Here is a 22647-nt window from a genome sequence, read left to right on the forward strand (position 1 = left end):
AGGGGAGTCAGCAGGAGTTTTCTGTGTCAGCGTTTTATCTGACACCTTGAGGCAGAGCGAGGAGAGTTTGCAGGAGGTTTCTGTGTCACTGTTTGATCTGACACCATCCGTCTCAAGGAGCAGAGTCAGCAGCCCGTTTCGTGCCCATCTTAGATCTGACACCATGAGGCTCAGTGAGGGGAGTCAGCAGGAGGTTTATGGTCAGCGTTTGATGTGGCACCATGCGACGAAGTGAGAGAACTAAGGGGGTGATTTCCGTGTCAGTGTTTGATCTGACACCAATATGTTAAGTGAAAAAGAGTCAGCAGGAGGTCTCCGTGTCAAAGTATGATCAGACACAATGAGGCTGTCGGACAGGAGTTTGCAGGATGTTGCCGTGTCAGTGTTTCATCAGACACCAAAATGCTGAGGGAGGGGAGCCTACAAGAGTTTTCCGTGTCAGAATTGTTTTGACAGCATGAGCAGAGCGAGGGGAGTCAAAAGGAGGTTTCTGTGTCAGTATTTGATCTGGTACCATAAGGCTGATAGAGTGGAGGCAACAGAATGTTTCCATCTCAGTGATTGATTTGACACCATTAGGCTGTGGAAAGGATGTTAGCAGAAATTTTCCGAGCCAGTGTTTGAGCGGTTACCATGAGGCCGAGGGAGGGGAGTCAGCAGGAGTTTTTTGTGTCAGTGTTTCATCTGACACAATAAGGCTGAGAGAGGGATTTTTGCCGGAGGTTTCCGTGGTAGTGTTTGATCTAGCACCATGACACTGTGGGTAGGAGTAAGCCAGAGTCAATGTTTGAACCAACATCACGAGGCTGAGGGAGGAGAGTCAGCAGGAACTTTTCGTATCCGGTTTTCATCTGACAACATGAAACTGAGGTAGCCGTTCCTGCTGGAATTTTTTGACTCCGTGTTTGATCTGATACCTTGGCGCGTGAAGGAGGGGCGTTAGCTGGGGCTTTCCCCTGAAGTGTTTGATTTGATGCCATGAGTCTGAGAGAGCGGCGTTAGCAGGAGGTTCCCGTCTCAGTGTTTGATTTGACAGCTTAAGGCTGTGGGAGGGAAGTCAGCAGAAAGTTTCTCTGTCGGTGACTCCATGAGGCTGCGGGAGGGGAGTAAGAAGGACTTTTCTGTCTCAGTGTTAATTGGACACCGTGACACTGAGGGAGGGAGTCAAAAGAAGGTATCCGTGTCTGTGTTTGATCTGACAACAAGAGGCTGAGTGAGGGAGGTCAGCACGAGCTTTCCGATTCAATGTTTGATCTGACATCTTGTGTCTGACTGAGGGGAGTCACTAGGACGTTTCCAAGTCAGTGTTTGACCTGACACCATGACATTTACAGAGGGGAGTCAGCAGAGTTTTCAGTTTCAGCACTTGATTTAACACCTTGAGGCTGAGCAGGGAAGTCTGCAGGCGGTTTCCGAGTCAGTGTTTGACCTGACCCCAAGCGGTTTCCGTGCCAGAGTTTGATGTGACACCTTGAGGCTGAGTGAAGAGAGTCCGCAGAAACTTTCCGTGTAAGTTTGTGATCAGATACTATGCGTCTGAGTGAGGGGAATCAGTAGGAAATTTCCGCATCAGCGATTGATCTGACACCTTGAGGCAGAGCGAGGGGAGTTCGCAGAAGATTTCTAAGTCAGTGTTTGGTCTGACAGCATGCATCTAAAGGAGCGTAGTCAGCAGGAGGAGCCCGTGTCAAAGTTTGATCTGACACCATGAGGCTGAGGGAGGGACTTCTGCAGGAGGATTCCGTGTCAGGGTTTCATCAGACACCATAAGGCTGAAGGAGAGGGCTCTACAAGAGGTTTCTGTGTCAGTGTGTGAATGGAAACCATGATTTGAAGGAGGGGAGTCAGCAGGAGATTTCCATCTCAGTGATTGATTTGACACCATAAGGCTGTGGAAAGTTCTTTAGGAGAAGTTTTCCGTATAAGTGTTTGATCATTTACCATGAGGCTGAAGGAGGGGAGTCGGCAGGAATTTTCTATGTCTGTGTTTCGACTGACACCATAAGACTGAGGGGAGGGAATCTGATGGAGGTTTTCGAGCCAGTGTTTGATCTGACGCCATGAGCCTGAGGGAGGTGAGTCAGCTGGAGTTTCCCACATCAATGTTTGAACCGATACCATCAGCCTGAGAGCGGTGAGTCAGCAGGAGCTTTCCGTGCCATTGTTTGATCTGACACGATGAAGCATGAGGGAGGCGTCCCGACAGGAGATCTCTGAGTCAATGTTTGATCTGACACCTTGAACCTGACGGATGAACGTTAGCTGGAGCTTTCTCCTGCAGTATTTGATTTGACGGCATGAGTCTGAGAGAGCGGAGTTAGCAGGAGGTTTCTGACTCAGTGTTTGATTTGTCACCAATAGCCAGCAGACGTTTTCTGTGACTACTTTTGATCTGACTCCATGAGGCTGTGGGAGAGATTAATCAGAGTTTTCCGTGTCAGTGTTTTATTGGATACCACGAGGCTGAGGGAGTGTGGAGTCTGCTGGAGCTTTTCGTGTCAGTGTTTGATGTGACACCATGAGGCTGATGGAGGGAAGACTACTGAGATTTCTGTTTCAGTGTTTGGTCTGACAAGGTGAAGCTGCGGGAGGGAATAAATAGAAGGAATCCATGGGCGGCACGGTGGCACAGTGGTTAGCACTGCTGCCTCACAGCGCCAGAGACCCGGGTTCAATTCCCGCCTCAGGCGACTGACTGTGTGGAGTTTGCACGTTCTCCCCGTGTCTGCGTGGGTTTCCTCCCACAGTCTAAAGATGTGCAGGGTCAGGTGAATTGGCCATACTAAATTGCCCGTAGTGTTAGGTAAGGGGTAAATGTAGGGGTATGGGTGGGTTTTGCTTCGGCGGGTCGGTGTGGCCTTGTTGGTCGAAGGGCCTGTTTCCACACTGTAATCTAATCTAAATCTAAATCTAATGTCAATGCTTTATCTGAAATCATGAGGCTGAGCGAGGGCAGTCGGTAAGAAATTTCCATGTCAATGTTTGATCTGGAAACTTGAGTCTGACTGACAGGAGTCAGTAGGAGGCTTCTGAGTCAGTGCTTGATCAGACACCATGAGTTTGGAGGAGGGGAGTCAGCAGGAGATTTCCATTTCAACTCTAGATCTGACACAGTGAGGTTGAGGGAGGGGAGTCGGCAAGAAGTTTCCATGTCAGTGTTTGCTTTGACACCAAAAGTCTGTGGGATGGACGTCAGCAGAAGTTTTCCGTGCCTGTGTTTGATCTGACACCTCGAGTTTCACTCAGCGGAGTCAGCGGGAGGTTTCCGAGACAGGGTTTGATCTGACACCATGAGTTTGAATGAGGCGAATCAGCAGGAGGTTTCCATAATAAGCGCTTGATCTGACACCATGAGGTTGAGGGAGGGTAGTCAGCAGGAGGTTTCCATGTCAATGCTTGGTCTGACACACTGTGGCTGAAGGATTGGATTGACCAAGAGTTGTGTATGTCAGTGTTTGATCTGAGACCGTGAGGCTGACAGAGAAGACACAGCAGGAAGTTTCCGTATTAGACATTGATCTGAAACCATCTGGCCTAGCGAGGGGAGTAAGCAAGAGGTTTCGCTGTCAGTGTTTGATCGAACCTGTTGAGGCTAATAGATTATAATCAGCAGCAACTTTCTATGTCAGTTTTTGATCGGACACCATGAGGCTGACTGAATGGAGTCAGCATGAGGTTTCCGTGCCAATGTTTGAGCTGACAACATGCGCCCGAGGGAGGGAGTCAACAGGAGGGTTCTGTGTCAGAGTCTGATCTGGCACCATGACGCTGTCAGTGTGATCAGACAACATAAGGCTGAGTGAGGGAAGTTTCCTTGCTTCTTTGTCAATCTGACACCGTGAGTCTGTAATAGGGGAGTCAGCAGCAATGTTCAGCGTAAGTGTTTTATCTGACACAATCATGCTGAAGCAAGTGAGTGAGAAGGACGAATCCGTGTTCATGTTTGATCGGATACTACGAGGCTGATAGGGCGGGACAGCAGGAGCATTCGGTGCCATTGTTTGATATGACACTGTAAGGCTGAGTGAGGGTAGTCAGTAGGAGACTTTTGTGTAAGGGTTTAATAGAACATAGAACAATACAGCGCAGAACAGGCCCTTTGGCCCTTGATGTTGCGCCAACCTGTGAACTATTCTCAGCTCATCCCCCTGCACTATCCCAAGATCATCCATGTGCTTATCTTAGGATTGTTTAAATCTCCCTAATGTGGCTGAGTTGACTACATTTGCAGGTTGGGCATTCCACGCCTTTGCCACTCTTTGTGTAAAGAACCTACCTCTGACATCTGTCTTAAATCTATCACCCTTCAATTTGTAGATATGCCCCCTCATATGCGCTGATGTCATCATCCTAGGAGAAAACCTTTCACGGTCTACCCTATCTAATCCTCTGATCATCTTGTATGTCTCTATCAAATCCCCTCTTAGCATTCTTCTTGCCAATGAGAACAGGTTCAAGTCTCTCAGCCTTTCCTCATAAGACCTTCACTCCAGACCAGGCAACATCCTGGTAAATCTCCTCTGCACATTTTCCAATGCTTCCACGTCCTTCCCGAAATATGAGAACCAGAACTGTACACAATATTTCAAGTGTGGCCGCAACAGCGTTTTGTATAATTGCAGCATGATATTGCAAATCCGGAATTCAATCCCTCTACTAATAAAACCTAACGCACCGTATGCCCTCTTAACAGCATTATACAACTGGGTGGCAACTTTCAGGGGTCTATGTACATGGACTCCAAGATCCCTCTGCACATCCACACCACCAAGAATCTTTCCATTGACCCAGTACTCTGCCTTCCTTTTATGCTTACAAAAGTGCATCACCTCACGTTTAGCTGCATTGAACTCCATTTGCCATCTATCAGCCCAATTCTGCAGGTTATCCAAGTCCCCCTTGCCACCTGCAACATTCTTCCACACAGTCCACTACTCCACCGACGTTAGTGTCGTCTGCAAATTTACTAATCCATCCAGCTATGTTTGCGTCTAAGTCAGTTATAAACATGTCAAATAGCAGTGGTCCCAAAACAGATCCTTGTGGCATACCACTAGTAACCGGACTCTAGGCTGAATATTTTCCATCAACCACCATTCGCTGCATTCTTTCAGAAAACCTGCTTCTAATCCAAACTGCTAAGTCACTCTCAATTCCATGCCTCTAACAGCCTACCATGTGGAACCTTATCAAAGGCTTTACAGAAGTCCACGTATACCATGTCAACTGTCCTACCGTCATCTCCATGCTTAGTCACCTTCTCAAAAAACTCAATGACGTTTGTGAGACGCAACCTGCCCTTGACGAAACCATGTTGACACTCTGAAATCAAATTGTTGTTTGCTCGATGATTATAAATCTTATCTCTTATAATCCTTTGCAAAACCGCTCCAACAGCAGAAGTAAGGCTCACTGGTCTATAATTACCTGGGTCATCTCTACTGCTCTTCTTGGAAAAGGGCTCAACATTTTCAATCCTCCAGCCCTCTGGTACCCAACCTGCAGACAATGACGACCTAAATATCAAAGCCAAAGTCTCTGTCCTCTCGAGCTTCCCAGAGAATCCTTGTATAAATCCCATCCCGCCCACGGGACTTGTCTGCTTTCACATCTTCTAGAAATGATAACACCTGTTCGTAACTAACCTAGATCCTTTCTCGTCTATAATATCGTAGCTCATTCTTCTCCTCTACAATATTCTCCTTTTCCTGAGTGAAAACAGATGAGAAATGTTCGTTTAACACATCTCCGATTTCCACAGGGTCCACACTCAACTTCCCCCTTCTGTCGTTGATTAGCCCTATTCCTACCCTAATCATCCTTTCATTCCTCACTTACTTCTCGAGCGAGGGCGGTCACCACGTGATTTCCACGTCAATGTTTGATCTGAAGCCTTAGTCTGACTGAAGGGAGTCAGCAGGAACTTTCCGTGTCAATGTATGATCTGACAGCATGAATTTGAACGGATGGGAATCAGCAGCTGTCTTCCATTTACGCATTTGATTTGACAGCATGGATCTGACGAAGGAGAGTGAGCAGGAGACTTCTGTTTCATCGCTTGATCATACACCTTAAGGCTGAGCGAGGGAGGTTTGCAGGAGCTTGCCTTATCAGTGTTTGACCTGACACCATGCGACTGGGGTAAGGGGATCAACAGGACATTTCCGTGTCAGCATTATGATCTGACATCTTGAGGCAGAGCGAGGGGAGTTTGCAAGAGGTTTCTGTGTCAGTGTTTGATCTGACACCATGCGTCTGAGTGAGGGAAGTCAGTAGAAGGTTTCCATATCAGCGCTTGGTCTGACGCCATGAATCTGATGGAGGGGAGTGATCAGGAGTTTTCCGTTTCAGCCTTTGATCTGCCACCGTGAGCCCATGAGGGTAGTCTGCAGAAGGTTTCTGCCTTTGCATTTGATCTGAAACTTTGAAGCAAATCGAGGGGAGATTGGAGGTGGTTTCTGTGTCAGTGTTTGATTTGATGCCATAAGGCTGAGTGAAGAAAGTCAGCAGAAGGTTTCTGTGTCGGTGTCTGATCTGACACGACGAGGCTCAGTGAAAGGGAGTCAGCAGGAGGCTTCCGTCTCAGCGTTTGATTTGACATCGTAAGGCTGTGGGAGGCACGTCAGCAGAGGTTTTGCGTTTCTGTGCTTAATCTGAATCCATGAGGCTGCAGTAGGTGAGTAAGTAGGATGCTTCCGTCTCAGCATTTTATTGGATACAATGACGCTGAGACAGAGGAGTTAGCTGGAGCTTTCCTTGTCAGTGTTTGATCTGACAATATGAGGTTCAGGGAGGGAAGACAGAAGGAAATGTTTGTCTCAGTATTTGATCTGACAGCGTGAAGCTGAGGGAGAGAGTCAACAGAAGTATCCTTATCAGTGTTTGATCTGACATGATGAGGCTGAGGGAAGGAGGTCAGCATGAGATGTCATGTCAATGTTTGATCTGACACCTTGAGTTTGACTGAGGGGAGTCTTTAGGAGGTTTCTGAGTCACTGTTTGATCTGACAAAATGGGTTTGACGGAGTGGAGTAAGCAGGAGATTTCCGTTTAATAGAACATAGAACATAGAAAAGTACAGTACAGAACAGGCCCTTTGGCCCACGATATTGTGCCGAGACTTAATCATAATATAAAATTAGTTACAACCTATGCTACCCCTCAACTCACTGCTATCCATGTGCATGTCCAGCAGTGGTTTAAATATCCCCAATGACTCTGCTTCCACCACCATGCATTCACAACTCTCTCGGTAAAAAAAAAACTAACTCTAACATCGCCTTGACACCTTCCTCCTAATATCATCAAACTATGACTTCTCGTACCAGTCAATCCTACCCTGGGGAAAAAAGCTCTGGCTATTGACTCTATCTATTCATCTCATTATTTTGTACACCTCTATCATGTCTCCTCTCTTCCTCCTTCTCTCCAGAGAGAAAAGTCTGATCCTATTCAACCTTTCTCCATAACGCATGCCCTCCAGTCCAGGCAGCATCCTGGTAATCCGTCTTGCAGCCTCTCCAAAGCCTCTGTATCTTTCCTATAGTTGGGCGACCAGAACTGGACACGAAATTCCAAGTGTGGTCTCACAGGGACTATTAGAGCTGCAGCAAAACCTCCAGGCTCTTAAGCTCTATCCCCCTGAAAGACAAAACACCATATGTTTTCTTAACAACCCTATCCACTCTGATCCCTCTGTTCCTCCACACTGCCAAGAACCTGTCTTTAATCCGATATTCAGTATTCAGTTCGTCCTTCCAAAATGCATCACTTCGCATTTATCCAGGTTGAACTTCATCTGCCATTTCTCAGCCCAGCTCTGCATTCTGCCAATGTTGCGCTGCAGCCTGCAGGAGCCCTCTATACTATCGATGGCACCTCCAACCTTTGTGTCATCTGCAAATTTACTAACCCACCCCTCAATCTCCTCATCCAAGTCATGTATAAAAACTACAAAGAACAGAGGCCCAATTAGATAGTTCTGTGGGACCCCACTCAACACTGTCCTCCAGGCAGGATACTTTCCATCTACAAACACTCTCTGCCTTCTATCGGCCAGCCAATTCTGAATCCAGATAGCCAAATCTCCCTGTATCCCATACTTCCTGACTTTATGAATGAGCCTACCACGGGGAACCTATCAAATGACTTGCTGAAATCCATATACACCCCATCCACGGCTCGACCGTCGCCGACCTGTCTTGACACCTCCTTAAAGAACTCAATAAGATTTGTGAGGCATGACCTGCCCCTCACAAAGCCATGCTGAATGTCTTTAATCACACCATGCGTTGCCGAGTAGTAATAAATCCTATGCCTCAGAATCTTTTCCAACAATTTGCTGATCACAGACGTAAGAATGACTGGTCTGCAATTGTCAGCGATTTCCCTAGTACCCTTCTTGAAAAAAGGAACAAATTCGCCTCCTTCCAATCTTCCGGTACGACTCCCGTGGTGAGTGAGGAGGTAAATATTCTCGCCAGCGGCTTAGCAACCTCCTTTCTCGCTTCTCGAAGCAGCCTAGGACAGATCTGGTCTGGTCCTGGGGAATTATCTATCGTAATGTTTCCAAAGTTTCTAGCACATCAACTTTATCAATCTTGATCTGGTCAAGACTGTATCACAGCGCCTCCAAGTTTTCATTTATAACAAGTTTCCCTTCCTTGGTGAAAACCGAAGCAAAAAACTCATTTCGGGCTTCCATTATCTGCTCAGACTTACTTGCACAAGTTTCCTCCGCTATCCCTGATCTGCTCTATCTTCACTCTGATCATTCTCTTATTCCTCACATACTAGTAAAATGTCTTTGGGTTCTCCTTAATCCTTCTTCCCAAACCTTTTTCTTACCCTTCCGGGCTCTCTTCAGTCCATTTGTAACCTCCTTTCTAGCAAGTCTGTAATCCTCTAAAGTTGTGCTAGATCCTTGCTTCCTCCACCTTTTAAAAGCTGCCTTTTTCCCTTTGATGAAAGGTTCCTCTGTTCTCGTCATCCAAGGTTCCTTAATCTTACCTGTTCTTACATAGAACATAGAACATAGAAGAATACAGCGCAGTGCAGGCCCTTTGGCCCTCGATGTTGCGCCGATACAAGCCCACCTAACCTATACTAACCCACTATCCTCCATATACCTATCCAATGCCCGCTTAAATGCCCATAAAGAGGGAGAGTCCACCACTGCTGCTGGCAGGGCATTCCATGAACTTACGACTCGCTGAGTGAAGAACCTACCCCTAACTTCAGTCCTATATCTACCCCCCCTTAATTTAAAGCTATGCCCCCTTGTAATACCCGACTCCATACGCGGGAAAAGGTTCACACTGTCAACCCTATCTAACCCCCTAATCATCTTGTACACCTCAATCAAGTCACCCCTAAACCTTCTTTTCTCTAATGAAAACAGCCCCAAGTGTCTCAGTCTATCCTCATACGATCTTCCTTCCATACCAGGCAACATCCTGGTAAACCTCCTCTGCACCCGTTCCAGTGCCTCCACATCCTTCCTATAGTATGGCGACCAAAACTGCACACAATATTCCAGATGCGGCCGCACCAGAGTTTTATACAACTGCATCATGACCTCAGGACTCTGGAACTCAATTCCTCTACCAATAAAAGCCAGTACGCCATATGCCTTCCTCACCGCACTATTTACCTGGGTGGCAACTTTCAGAGATCTGTGTACATGGACACCAAGATCCCTCTGCTCATCCACACTACCAAGTATCCGACCATTAGCCCAGTACCCCATCTTTTTGTTATTCTTCCCAAAGTGAATCACCTCACATTTAGCTATATTGAATTCCATTTGCCACCTTTCTGCCCAGCTCTGCAGCTTCTCTATATCCTGCTGTAACCTGCCACATCCTTCCTCACTGTCAACAACTCCTCCGACTTTCGTATCATCCGCAAACTTGTTCACCCAACCTTCTAACCCCTCTTCCAGGTCATTTATAAAATGCCTGCCTCAGAGGAACAAATTTGTTTCAGCGCTTGATCTAACAAAATGAATCTGACAGAGATGAGTCAGGAGGGGATTTCCATGTCAGTGTTTGAGCTGACACTATTAGACTGAGGGAGAGGAGTGAGACGATTTTTTGTGTCATTGTTTAATCTTTGCCATGAGGTTGAAGGGCTAGTTGCAGCATGAGATTCCTGTCACAGTGTTTGATCTGACACCATGAGGCTGCGGCAGGGGTGTCAGCAGTAGTTGTCCGTGTCATTGCTCGAACAGAGGCCATGATGCTGTGGGAGGGGTGTCAGCAGGTGCTTTCCCTGTCAGAATTTGCTCTGACACCATGAAGCTGAACGAGGGAATCAGCAGTAGGTTTCCATGTCACTGTTTGATCTCACACCATGCAGCTGAGGGATCGGATGCAGCAGGAGGTTTCCGTGTTAGTGCGTGATCAGAGGTCATGAGGCTGATGGAGCGGAGTCGGCCGGATGTTTCCGTATCACTGTTTGTTCAGAGGCCATGAGCCTGAGGGACGAGAGTCAGCTGGAGGTTTTCATGCTAGTGTTTCTCTTTACTCAGAGGGTAGTAAGGGTATGGAATGCATTGCCTGCAACGGTAGTAGATTCGCCAATTTTAAGAGTATTTAAGTCGTCATTGGACAGGCATATGGACGTACATGGAAAAGTGTAGGTGCGATGGGCTTCAGATTAGTATGACAGGGCGGCGCAACATAGAGGGCCAATGGGCCTGCGCTGTAATATTCTATGTTCTATGTTCGATGTTTGAACTGACACCAAGAGGGTGAGGAAAGGTCGTCAGTAGGTTTGTGTGTCGATATTTGATCTGATACCATGACACCTATGGAGGGGAGTCAGCTGGAGCTTTCTGTCTCAATGTCTGATCTGACAACATGAGGCTGATGGAGGGCAGTCAGCAGGTTTTTTTCGTGTCAGGTGTTTGATCTGCATCGATATAAACTATCCAAACGTTGCCACTTCTCCTTATCTATAAAACGTCTCCTTACCCTGACACTTTTTTCCTATACAGAGGAACCTCGATTATACGAATGCCAATTATCAGAAAATCGAATTATCCGAAGGAGAGCTCGAGGTCCTGATAGAAACATTACATCAAAGACGTGTTTCCAACAGTGATCACGATTTTTGTATACACTGATTAGTCAGCTTTCATCTCCAAGTGACTTATCCCCACTCATCTCTCTCTCTCTCTCTCTCCTCACACACTTTGCATGGAGTTCTACACAGGTGTATAACCTAAACCCAACTTCCCCAGATAATTTCTCCAACATTGTCCTGAACAGGGCAAAGGTGGAACCTGTCAAATCTTGCAGTGAAAATTTGTGTGTGGTTGTAGCTGTGTGTGCACTATTTGGAGACTTACCCCACAAAGGCAGGTGCTGCAGCAGTGGTGTTGTTGGTATCCAGTCTGGCTGCCCTGGGGAGAGGGTGGGGTAGAGGGTGAGGCGCACAGGGTGGGCGGTGAGGGACGCGGGCGGAGGGGGTTGTTAGATGGGGTTGGGGAGAGAGCATGCGGCGGTTTTGGGCACGGTTGGGGCGGATGGGGCGATGTCGGACATGGCAGGGCCGGGATGGTGCAGTGTTGGGGTCAGGGCTCTATGCTGCTGCAGTCTCCTTAACGAGGAGCAGACATTAAAACTTCCAAGCCGCGGAGTAAAGACATTAAACCGATTCACCGAATAATCGATTATCTGAAAACGTGGCAGCCCATCTTGTTTGGTTAATCGAGGTTCCCTGCGTGTATACATCTTCTCCAAACCCTGGCACATGTCCCTATCTATATTGCCTGACATTTTTCTCTATCTATATAACCTCTCCTAAACCTGGCGCTTCTCCCTATCTATATAACGGTTCCTAAATTTGACCCTTCTCCTTGTCTATGTAACCTGTTCTTACCCTGCCAATTCTTACTATGTGCATTACCTCTCCTGGCCTGTCACTTCGCCATATCTAGATACTCACTCCAAGCCTTGACAGTTCTCCCTATCTATTTACCCTCTCCTAACCCTCACATTTCTGCTTATCTATGTAACGACTCCAACAATGACACTTCTCCCTATCTATAAAACCTTTCGTGGCCCTGACATTTCTCCCTATCTACATAACCTATCGAGCCCTAAAACCTCTTATCTGTATAACCTCTCCTAACCCTGATACTTCTCCCTAGCTGTGTAAACTCTCCTAAACCTGACATTTCTCCCTATTTATATAACCTGACCTACCCCTGACACTTATCCCTGTCTTAATATTCTGTCCTAACTCTGACACTATTCTCTATCGATATAGCCTGAGATAACCCTGGCACTTCTACCTATCTATATAACCTATTGTAGCCCTGACATTTCTTCCTATATACATAAACTATCCTAGCCCTGACACTTCTCCATGTCTATATAACGTCTCCAACCATGACACATCTCCCTATCTATATATCCTGTTCTAACCCTGAAACTATTCCCTATCTATACAACCTGTGGTAACCCTGACTTTTCTCCAGATCTATGTAACTTAATCTGGCCCTGACACTTCTCCCTATATATAAACTCTCCTAAACCCTGACACTTCTCCCTGCCCATACAACGTCCCCTGGACCTGATGTTTCGTCGTATCTGGATAACCTGTCTTACCCTGACACTTCTCCCTACGTATAAACTCTCCTATTTCTGACATGTCTCCCTATCTATATAATCTCTCGTCTCCCTGACGCTCCACCCCATCTATATATCACTCCTGGACCGGACACCTTTCCGTATCTGGATAATGTTTCTTAACCGGAAAATTTCCCATGTATATAACCCTCTCCTAACCCTGACTCACCTCCCCATGTATTTATCCTGTCCTAATGCTGACACGTCTCCTGATCTATGTAACCTCTCCTTCCGTGACACTTCTCCATATCTATAAAGCCTCTCATACACTGACCGTTCACTGTATCTATACAACTGTTCCTAACCCTGGCACTTTTCCCTGTCTATATCAGCTGTCCTCGCCTTAACACGTCTCCCAAAATTACACGTAAACATTCACTGACAAAAAAAAGTAAACCACGCACAACTGCATTCAGATTCAGCCTGTGTTTCTCCTACTTCCATCATTACATTCGAATCTCGAAATTACATCGGCAAGCACGCTTACACGACCTGCCGCATGCATAATTTTCAAGTTTAATGGCTGTTACAACACGATCCATCGAAACAGTCTGGCATTATTGTCCTTAATTGTCTTCACAAATTTCAATGGGTTATGAATGGAGTACATGATTGCGTTGTTGGTAATATAAACACTTTAATATTGTAGTACCAACACCAAGCTAAAGGTCTTTCAACTGACGAATGTTTCTGCTGATGAACGTTCAACTTCCTGGACAAATGCCGAATAGATCTCGTCATTCCCCTGTAGGTGCACAGCACTGACACCCATATCACTGACATCGCTAGCCACTTTAAATCAGGTTTGGCAAATACTAGGCTGGCATTTAACATGGACTTCAGGCTGTCAAACATCTCATGACAGTCTGCTTACAACTGAAAGATCGTGCCTTTTCTTTTTTGCAAAACAGTGAATGAGCAGCCGCACTGCTAAAATTCGGTTCAAACATTTGATAAAATAAACTCAATCCCAGTCGGACTGCTATTTTTGATGAAGATACGGGAAATTACGTTTATTTTCACATCGTGGTGGGGCAGTTTGTCCGTGCGCATTAACATGGCCCAGAAAGTTGTCTTGGGCTTTGGCAAATTTACTTTTAGCTAGGTTTATCACCAAGCCTGCCTTCTGAATTCGATCGAACAAGTCTGATAAATATTGTAAATGCTTCTTCGATGAGTGACTGAAAATCCCCAGGTCATCAATATACACAGCATCGCTGGGTCATCCAGCAATGACCTTATTACTTAGTCTCTGAAATGTAGCTGGAGCAGTTTTCATACCAAACTTTTCATACTTTAAAATGATATCATCCGTTACAAAAGCCGAAATTGCTTTTGCTCTTTCTGATAAGGGTACTTGCTGGTAGCCTCTGAGCAAATCCAACTAAGAAATGTAATTGGTTCTCCAACTTTTCAACAGTCTTCCAAACGCCGAATTGGGTATGCATCGGTCTTTGTATCTGCACTGACTTTGCGAAAGTCCACACATAAGCGTTGAGTGCTATCTGGCTTTGACACTTTTGCTTTACATGAGCTCCTGCAGTCATTCATTCAACGACATACACTGCACGATTGAATGAGCAGAGCTTCTCTCATTCATTCAATGTCTCGAGAGTAACTCGTTCATTCAAAGAATAAAACTGTATTAATTCATTCATTAATTCAAACTTCAATCATTCATTCAATGAATCAAATGTTATTCATTGATTCAATGTAACAATCTTAGCTCATTTATTTAGTGAATCGGACTGCATTCATTCATTCAATTAATCAAACTGCATTAATTCATTCAAATAATCGAACTGCAATCATTCACTAAATGAAGCAAACTGCATGTGCTAACACAATGAGTGGAGCTTCTATCATTCATTCAATGAAACAAAGTGCATTCATTCACCCAAAGAATCAAATGTTATGAATTTATTCAACGAATGAAACTAAACTCGTACAGTTAATAAGTCAAACTGCACTCATTCATTTAATGTATCAAAATGCATTTATTTATTCATTCCATGAATCAAACTGCTCTCATTCATTCAATGGAACAAACTGCACGGGTTAATGTAATGAGTAGAGCCTCTCTCAATCATCCATGTCACGAGCTAAAAACATTCAATCAATGAAACTCACTGCACATGTTAATTTAGTGAGTAGAGTTTTACCATTCATTCAACGCCACGAGCTTAACGCATTCATTCAATGAAACAAGCTGCACACATTCATTCAAAGAAACTGACTGCTCGTGTTAATTCAATGAGAAGAGCTGCTCTCATGCATTCAATTAGTCAAACTGCACTCATTTATTCAATGAAACAAACTGCACGTGTTAATTCAATCAGTGGAGCTTCTCTAATTCCTTCAATGTCTCAAGCTTAACTCATTCATTCAATGAATCAAACTGCACCCATACATTCAATGAAGCAAACTTCACGTGTTGATTCAACGAGTAGAGATCTGTCATTCAATGTATCAACTTAACTCATTCATTCAGAGAATCATGCACTGAATCAAACTACAGTCATTCATGCAATGAATTAAATGTTATGCATTGAGTCAATGCATCATACTAAACTCAGACACTTAATTAATCAAACTGCACTCATTTGTTTAATGAAACAAACTGCACGTGATAAGTCAATGAGTAGAGCTTCTCTCATTCATTCAATATCTCACGCTGAACACTATTAAATGAAGCACACAGCTTTCATTCATTCATTGATTAAGACTTCAGTCATTCATTAAATGAATCAAATGCTATTCATTGCTTCAATGAGACAAACTTAACTCATACTGTTAATGAATCAAACTGCACTCATTCATACAATGAAAAACAAGGCACATGAGTAGAGTTTCTATCATTCATTCAATGCCACGAGCTTAACTCATTCATTCAATAAAACAAACTGCACGCATTCATTCAATGGAACTGGCTGCACGTGTCAATTCAATGAGTAAAGCTCCTCTCATTCATTTAACGTCTCGAGCTTATCTCATTCTTTCAGTTAAACGAACTGCACGTGTTGATTCAATGAGTCCAGCTTCTCGCATTCATTCAGTGCCACGATTTTAACGCATTGATTCAATGAAACAAACTGCACGCGTTCATTCAATGGAACAGAGTGCACGTGTTAATTCTCTCATTTTTTTCAACGTTAGAGCTCAACGCTTTCATTCAATGAAACAAACTGCATTCATTCATGCATTGAATCGAACTTCAATCATTCATTCAATGAATCAAACGTTGTTCATTGATTCAATGAAAACTGCATACATTTGTTTTATTAATCAAACTGCATTGATTAATTCATTCAATGATTCAAACTGCAATCATTCATTTAACGATACAAGCTGCACGATTCAATGAGAAGAGCTTCCCTCATTCTTCCAATGTCTCGGAACTTAACTCCCTCATTCAAAAAATAAAACTGCATTCATCCATTCATTGATTTAAACTTCAATCATTTATTATGAAACTTGAAAGGGTTCAGAACAGATTTTCAACGAGGGTTGGAGGATCTGAGGATCAACACGGAGAGTCTGAACAGGCTAGGGCTGTTCTCCCTGGAGCGGCGGAGGCTGAGGGGTGACCTTATAGTGGTTTGCAAAATTATGAGGGGCATAGATAGGATAAATAGACAAAGTCTTTTCCCTGGGGTTGTGGAGCCCAGAACTAGAGGGCATAGGTTTAGGGTGAGAGGGAAAAGATATGAAAGAGACCTAAGGGGCACCTTGTTCACACAGAGCATGGTATGTATCTGGAATGACTGCTAAAGGATGTGGTGGAGGCTAGTACAATTGCAACATTTAAGAGATATTTGGATGGGTATATGAATAGGAAGGGTATGGAGAGATTTTTGTTGGGTGCTGGCAGGTGGGACCAGATTGGGTTGGGATATCTGGTCGGCATGGACAGATTGGACCGAAGGGTCTGTTTCCATTCTGTACATCTCTATGACTCTATGAATATATTGATTCAATGAAACAAACTTAAATCAGATATTTAATGAATCACTCATCCATTCAATGAAGCAAAATGCACATATTAATTCAATGAGTAGAGATCTCTCAAAAATTCAATGTCTCAAGCTTATTCATTCAGAGAATCAAACTACATTCATTCATGCAATGAATCAAATGTTATGCCTTGATGCAATAAATCAAACTAATCTCAAACATTTAATGAATCAAACTGGACTCATTCATTGAACGAATCAAGCTGCATTCATACATTCATTCAATGAATCTTACTGCGTCATTCATTCAATTAACCACACTGCACGTGTTAATTCAACGAGTAGAGCTTCTCTCATTCATTCAATGAAACAAACTGCATTCATTCATTGAATCAAACTTCAATCGTACTTTCAATGAATCAAACGTCATTCATTAAATCAATGTAACAATCTTAATACAGTCATGTAATAAATCCAACTGCCTTCATTCAATTAATCAAACTGCACTCAGTCATTCAATGAAATATACTGCATGTGTTAATTCAATGAGTGAAGCATTTCCCTTTCATTCAATGAAAAAAACTCATTTATTTACTGAAAAAACTGTTTTCATTCATGCTTTCAATGAATCAAACTGCAAGCATTCAGTCAATGAAACAAACTGCACGTTTTAATTCAATGCGTCATCAACAAAATAAATATCTCGAAGTTAACGCTTTCACTCAATGCAACAATCCGCATGCTTTCATTCATTGAATAAATCTCCAATCGTACATTCAATGAATCAATAGTTATTCGTTAATTCAATGAAACAAGCTTAAACATTCATTTAATGAATCCAATTGCATTCATTAATTCAATGAATCAAACTGCACTCAGACATTCAATGAAGCCAATTGCAAGTGTTAATTCAATGAGTAGATCTTACCTCGTTCATACAAGTCGTCGAAATGAACTCATTCACTCAAAAAATCAAACGTCAATCATTCATTCAATGAACCAAACGTGTTTTATTGATCCAGTGAATTAAACCTAATTCATAAATTAGTAAATCAATCTGCATTTATTTAATTTCTGAAACAAACTACACCCATTCATTCATTTATTCAGTGAATCAAACTGAACTCCTTCGTTCAATGAAACAATCTGCAATGTGTTAATTCAATGAGAAGAGCTTATGACAGAAAATCAATGCCTCGCGCTTGAGGCATTCATTCAAAAAACACACAGCATTTATTCATTCATTGAATCAAACTTCAATTGTGCATTCAATCAATTAAACTGTATTCACTGATACAATGACACAAACTAAATACATTAATTTAATGAATCAAACTGCATTCATTCATTCAATGAAGCAAATAGCACGTGTTAATTAAATGAGTTGAGCTTCTCTTACTCATTCAATGTCTCTAACGTAACGCATCTATTAAATAGAACAAACTGCATCCATTCATTAAATCAAACCTCGATCAATCATTCAATGAATGAAACGTTATTTATTCATCCAATGAAACAAACTTAACTCATATGTTTAATGAATCAGACTGCACTCATACATTCAATGAGCAGAGCTTCATTCATTCATTCATTCAATGCATTGAATTCAACACATTCATTCAAAGAATCAAACAGCATTCATTCAATCAAACTTTAATCATTTATTCAATGAATCAAACGTTATTTATTGATTCCAAGAAGTAAACTTAACTCATCCATTTAATGAAGCAAACTGCTCTCATTTATTGACTGAAACAAACTGCATTTATTCAGTGAATCACACTGAACTCATTCATTCAATGAAACAAACTGCACGCGTTAATTCAATGAGTAGACCTTAATCAATTAATTCAATGTCTCGAACTTAACGCATCCATTCAATGATACAAACTGCATTCGTTCATTTGTTGAGTCCAACAGCATTCATTCATTCATTAAATGAAGCAAACTGCACTCAGACATTCAATGAAACAATCTGCATGCATTCATTCACTGAATCAATCTTCAATCATACATTCAATGTATCAAACGTTATTCACTGATTCAATGAAGCAAACTGCACGTGTTGTTTTGATGAGTACTGCATATCTCATGAAGACAAAGTCACGAACTTAACGCATTCATTCAATGAAACAATCTGCATTCATTCATTTATAGAATCAAACTTCAATCGTACATTCAATAAATCACACATTATTTATTGATTCAATGAAACAAACTTGATTTATTCATTTAATAAATCCAACTGTTTGCATTCATTCAATGAATCAAACTGCATTCAGTCAATAAATGGAACAATCTGCACGTGTTAATTCAAAGAGTAGAGCTTCTCTCATTCATTCTATGCGTCCAGCTTATTGATTCAATGAAACAAAGTTAACTCAGCCAATTAATGAATCAAACTACACTCGCTTACTGAAGCAATCTGCTTTCATTCAATCATTTAGTGAATCAAACTGAACACATTACTGCAATGAAGCAAACTGCACGTTTTAATTCAATGGGTAAAGCTAAGTTCATGGATGCAACACATCGAGCTTGAGTTGTTTATTTCCTTGAATCACGAAATAACGTTTGATCCATTGAATGACTGAGTGCAGTTGGAGTCATTGAATGGATGTGTTAAGTTACTTTCATTGAAACAATGAATAACTTTCCATTCATTAAGTATACGATTGAAGTTTGATTCTTTAATGAATAAATGAATTTTGATTCTTTGAACGAATGAATTAAGCTCATTGAATGAATTAATGCATTGAAGTCGTGGCACTGCATGTCTGAGAGAAGCTCGACTCATTGACTAACATGTGCAGTTGGTTTCATTGAATGAATGCCTTAATCTTGACATATTGACTGAATTTGCAGAAACTCTAGTCATTGAATTAACACGTGCAGTGTTTTTCATTGAATGAATGAGTGCCGTTTGATTCATTACATAAATGAGTTATGTTTGTTGCATTAAATCATTGATTGAAGTTGGTATCAATGAGTAATGAATGCAGTTTGCTTGATTGAATGAAAGCATTATAGTAGAGGCATTGAATACATGAGAGAAGCTCTACTCATTGAATTAACGCATGCAGTCTGTTTCATTGAATGAATGTGCGCAGTTTGTTTCATGAGTAAATGAGTTAAGCTTGATACATTGAATGAATGAGAGAAACTCTATTCATTGAATCAACTCGTGAAGATTTTTTCATTGAAAGTATACATGCAGTTTGTTTCATTGAATGAACGAGTGCAGGATGATTCATTGAAACAATGAATGAAATTTGATTTACTAAATAACTGATTGAAGTTTGTATCGTTGAAACGATCAATTACGTTTGATTCTTTGAATCACATATTGAAGTTTGATTCAATGAATGAATGCAGTTTGTTTCATTGAATGAAAGCGTTAAGCTCGAGACATTGATTAAATGAGAGGAGCTCTACTCATTGAAATAACACGTGCAGTGTGTTTCATTGAATGAATGTGTGCAGTTTGTTTCATTGAATCCATGCGTTAAGCTAGTGGCATTGAATGACTGAGAGAAGCTGTACTCATTGAATTAACACGAGCAGTTTGTTTCATTGAATGAATGAGTTAAGCTTCGCACACTGAATGAATGAGAAAAGCTCTACTCATTGAATTAACACGTACAGTCTGTTTCATTGAATGAATGTGTGCAGTTTGTTTCATTGAATCAATGCGTTAAGCACGTGGCATTGAATGACTGAGAGAAGCTGTACTCATTGAATTAACACGTACAGTCTGTTTCATTGAATGAATGTGTGCAGCTTGTTTGATTGAATCAATGCGTTAACCTCGTGGCATTGAATGAATGAGAGAAGCTCTACTGATTGGATTAGCACGTGCAGCCTCTTGCATTGAATGAATTAGTGCAGTTTGACTCACTAAATAAATGAGCTAAGTCCTTTTCTTTGAAGCAATGAATAACGTTTGATTCTTGAATCAATGATTGAAGTTTGATACAATGATTGAATGGAAGCGGTAACCTCCTGCCACTGCATGTAGGAAAGAAGCTCGACTTATTGCTCCAAAACGTCGATTTTACTGCTCCTCGGATGCTGCCTGGAATGCTGTTCTCTTCCAGCACCACTAATCCAGAATCTGGTCTCCAGCATCTGCAGTCATTGTTTTTACCTCATTGATTAACACGTGAAGTTTGTTTCATTGAATGAATGAGTTAAGCTTGACACGTTGAATGAATGGCAGAAGCTCTACTCATATAATTAACATGCCCAGTGTTTTTCATTGAATGAGTGAGTGCAGCTTGATAATTAAATAAACTGCATGTGTTAATTCAATGAGTAGAGCTTCTCTCATGTATGCAATACGTCTATCATAACGTCTTCATTCAATGCAGCTGGATTCACTAAGTAAATTGCATTAATTCAATCATTGATTCATTCTTCAATCATTGATTCAATAAATGAAACGTTATTGATTGATTTAAAGAAACAAACTTAACTCATTTATTTAGTGAATCCAACTGCACTTATTCGTTCAATGAAACACACTGCACGTGTTAATTGAATCAGTAGGGCCTCTCTCATTAATTCAATGCCACGTGTTTAACGCATTGTTTCGTTCAAACTGAACTGCACACATTCATTCAATGAAATCGACTGCATGTGTTAATTCAATGAGTACAGCTTCTCTTATTTAGTCAAGGAAACAGACAGCACACATTCATTCAACGAAACAGACGCATGTGTTAATGCAATGAGTAGACCTTCTCTCATGTATTCAATGCATTCTACCAAAACTCCTTCATTCAATGAAAGAAACTGCATTCAATGCGTTAAAATCGGAGCATTGAATGAATTAAAGAATCTCTACTGATTAGATTAGCACGCGCAGTGTCTTTCATTGAATGGATGAATGCAGTTTGATTCATTAAATAAATGAGTTAAGTTTGTTTCGTTGAATCAATGAATAACGTTTGATTCGTTGAATCAATGATTGAAGTTTGATACAATGATCGAATGAATGCAATTTGTTTCATTGAATGAATGAGTTAAGCTTCACACACTGAATGAATGACAAAAGCTCGATACTCATTGAATTAACAAGTACAGTATGTTTCATTGAATGAATGTGTGCAGCTTGTTTGATTGAATCAATGCGTTATGATAGAGGCTTTGAATACATGAGAGAAGCTCTACTCATCGGATTAAAACATGCAGTGCGTTTCATTGAATGAATTTGTGCAGTTTGTTTCATTAAATGAATCAGTTAAGTTTTACACATTAAATGAATGAGAGGAGCTCTACTCACTCCAATAACACATGCAGTCTGTTTCATTGAATGATTGTGTGCAGTTGGTTTCATTGAATCAATTATTACCGTTTGTTTCATTGGTACAGTCATTGAAGTTTGAGTCAATGATTCAAATTCAGATTGTTTCATTGAAAGAAAGCGTTATGATAGAGGCTTTGAATACGTCGGAGGAGCTCTACTCAACGAAATAACAAATGCGATCGGTTTCATTGAATGAATGTGTGCAGTTTGTTTCATTGAATCAATGCGTTGAACTCATGGAACTACATGTATGAGAGAAGCTCGATTCTTTGATTAACACGTGCAGTTTGTTTCATTGAGTGATTGAGTTAAGCTTGACACATTGAATGAATGGCAGAAGCTCTACTCCTGGAATAAATGAGTGCAGTTTGCTTCACTAAATCAATGAGTTAAGGTTGTTTCATTGAACCAGTGATTGAAGTTTGAAACAATATTTGAATGATTTTAGCTTGTTTCTTTGAATGAAAGCGTCATGATAGAAACATTGAATACATGAGAAACTCTACTCATTAAATTAACACATGCAGTTTGTTTCATTGAATGAATGAGTTAAGCTTGAAACATTGAATGAATGAGAAAAGCCCTACTCATTGAACTAACACGTGCATTTTGTTTCATTGAATGAATGAGTTAAGCTTGAAACATTGAATGAAAAAGAGAAGCTCTCATTGAATTAAAACGTGCAGTCTGTGTCTTTGAATGAATGCATGCACTTAGATTCAGTGAATGAATGCATGCAGTTTGTCCA

This window comes from Chiloscyllium plagiosum, unplaced genomic scaffold, assembly GCF_037043375.1.
Source record: "Chiloscyllium plagiosum isolate Xiang-an unplaced genomic scaffold, Cpla_swu_hap1 HiC_scaffold_46, whole genome shotgun sequence".
NCBI classification, from domain to species: domain Eukaryota; kingdom Metazoa; phylum Chordata; class Chondrichthyes; order Orectolobiformes; family Hemiscylliidae; genus Chiloscyllium; species Chiloscyllium plagiosum.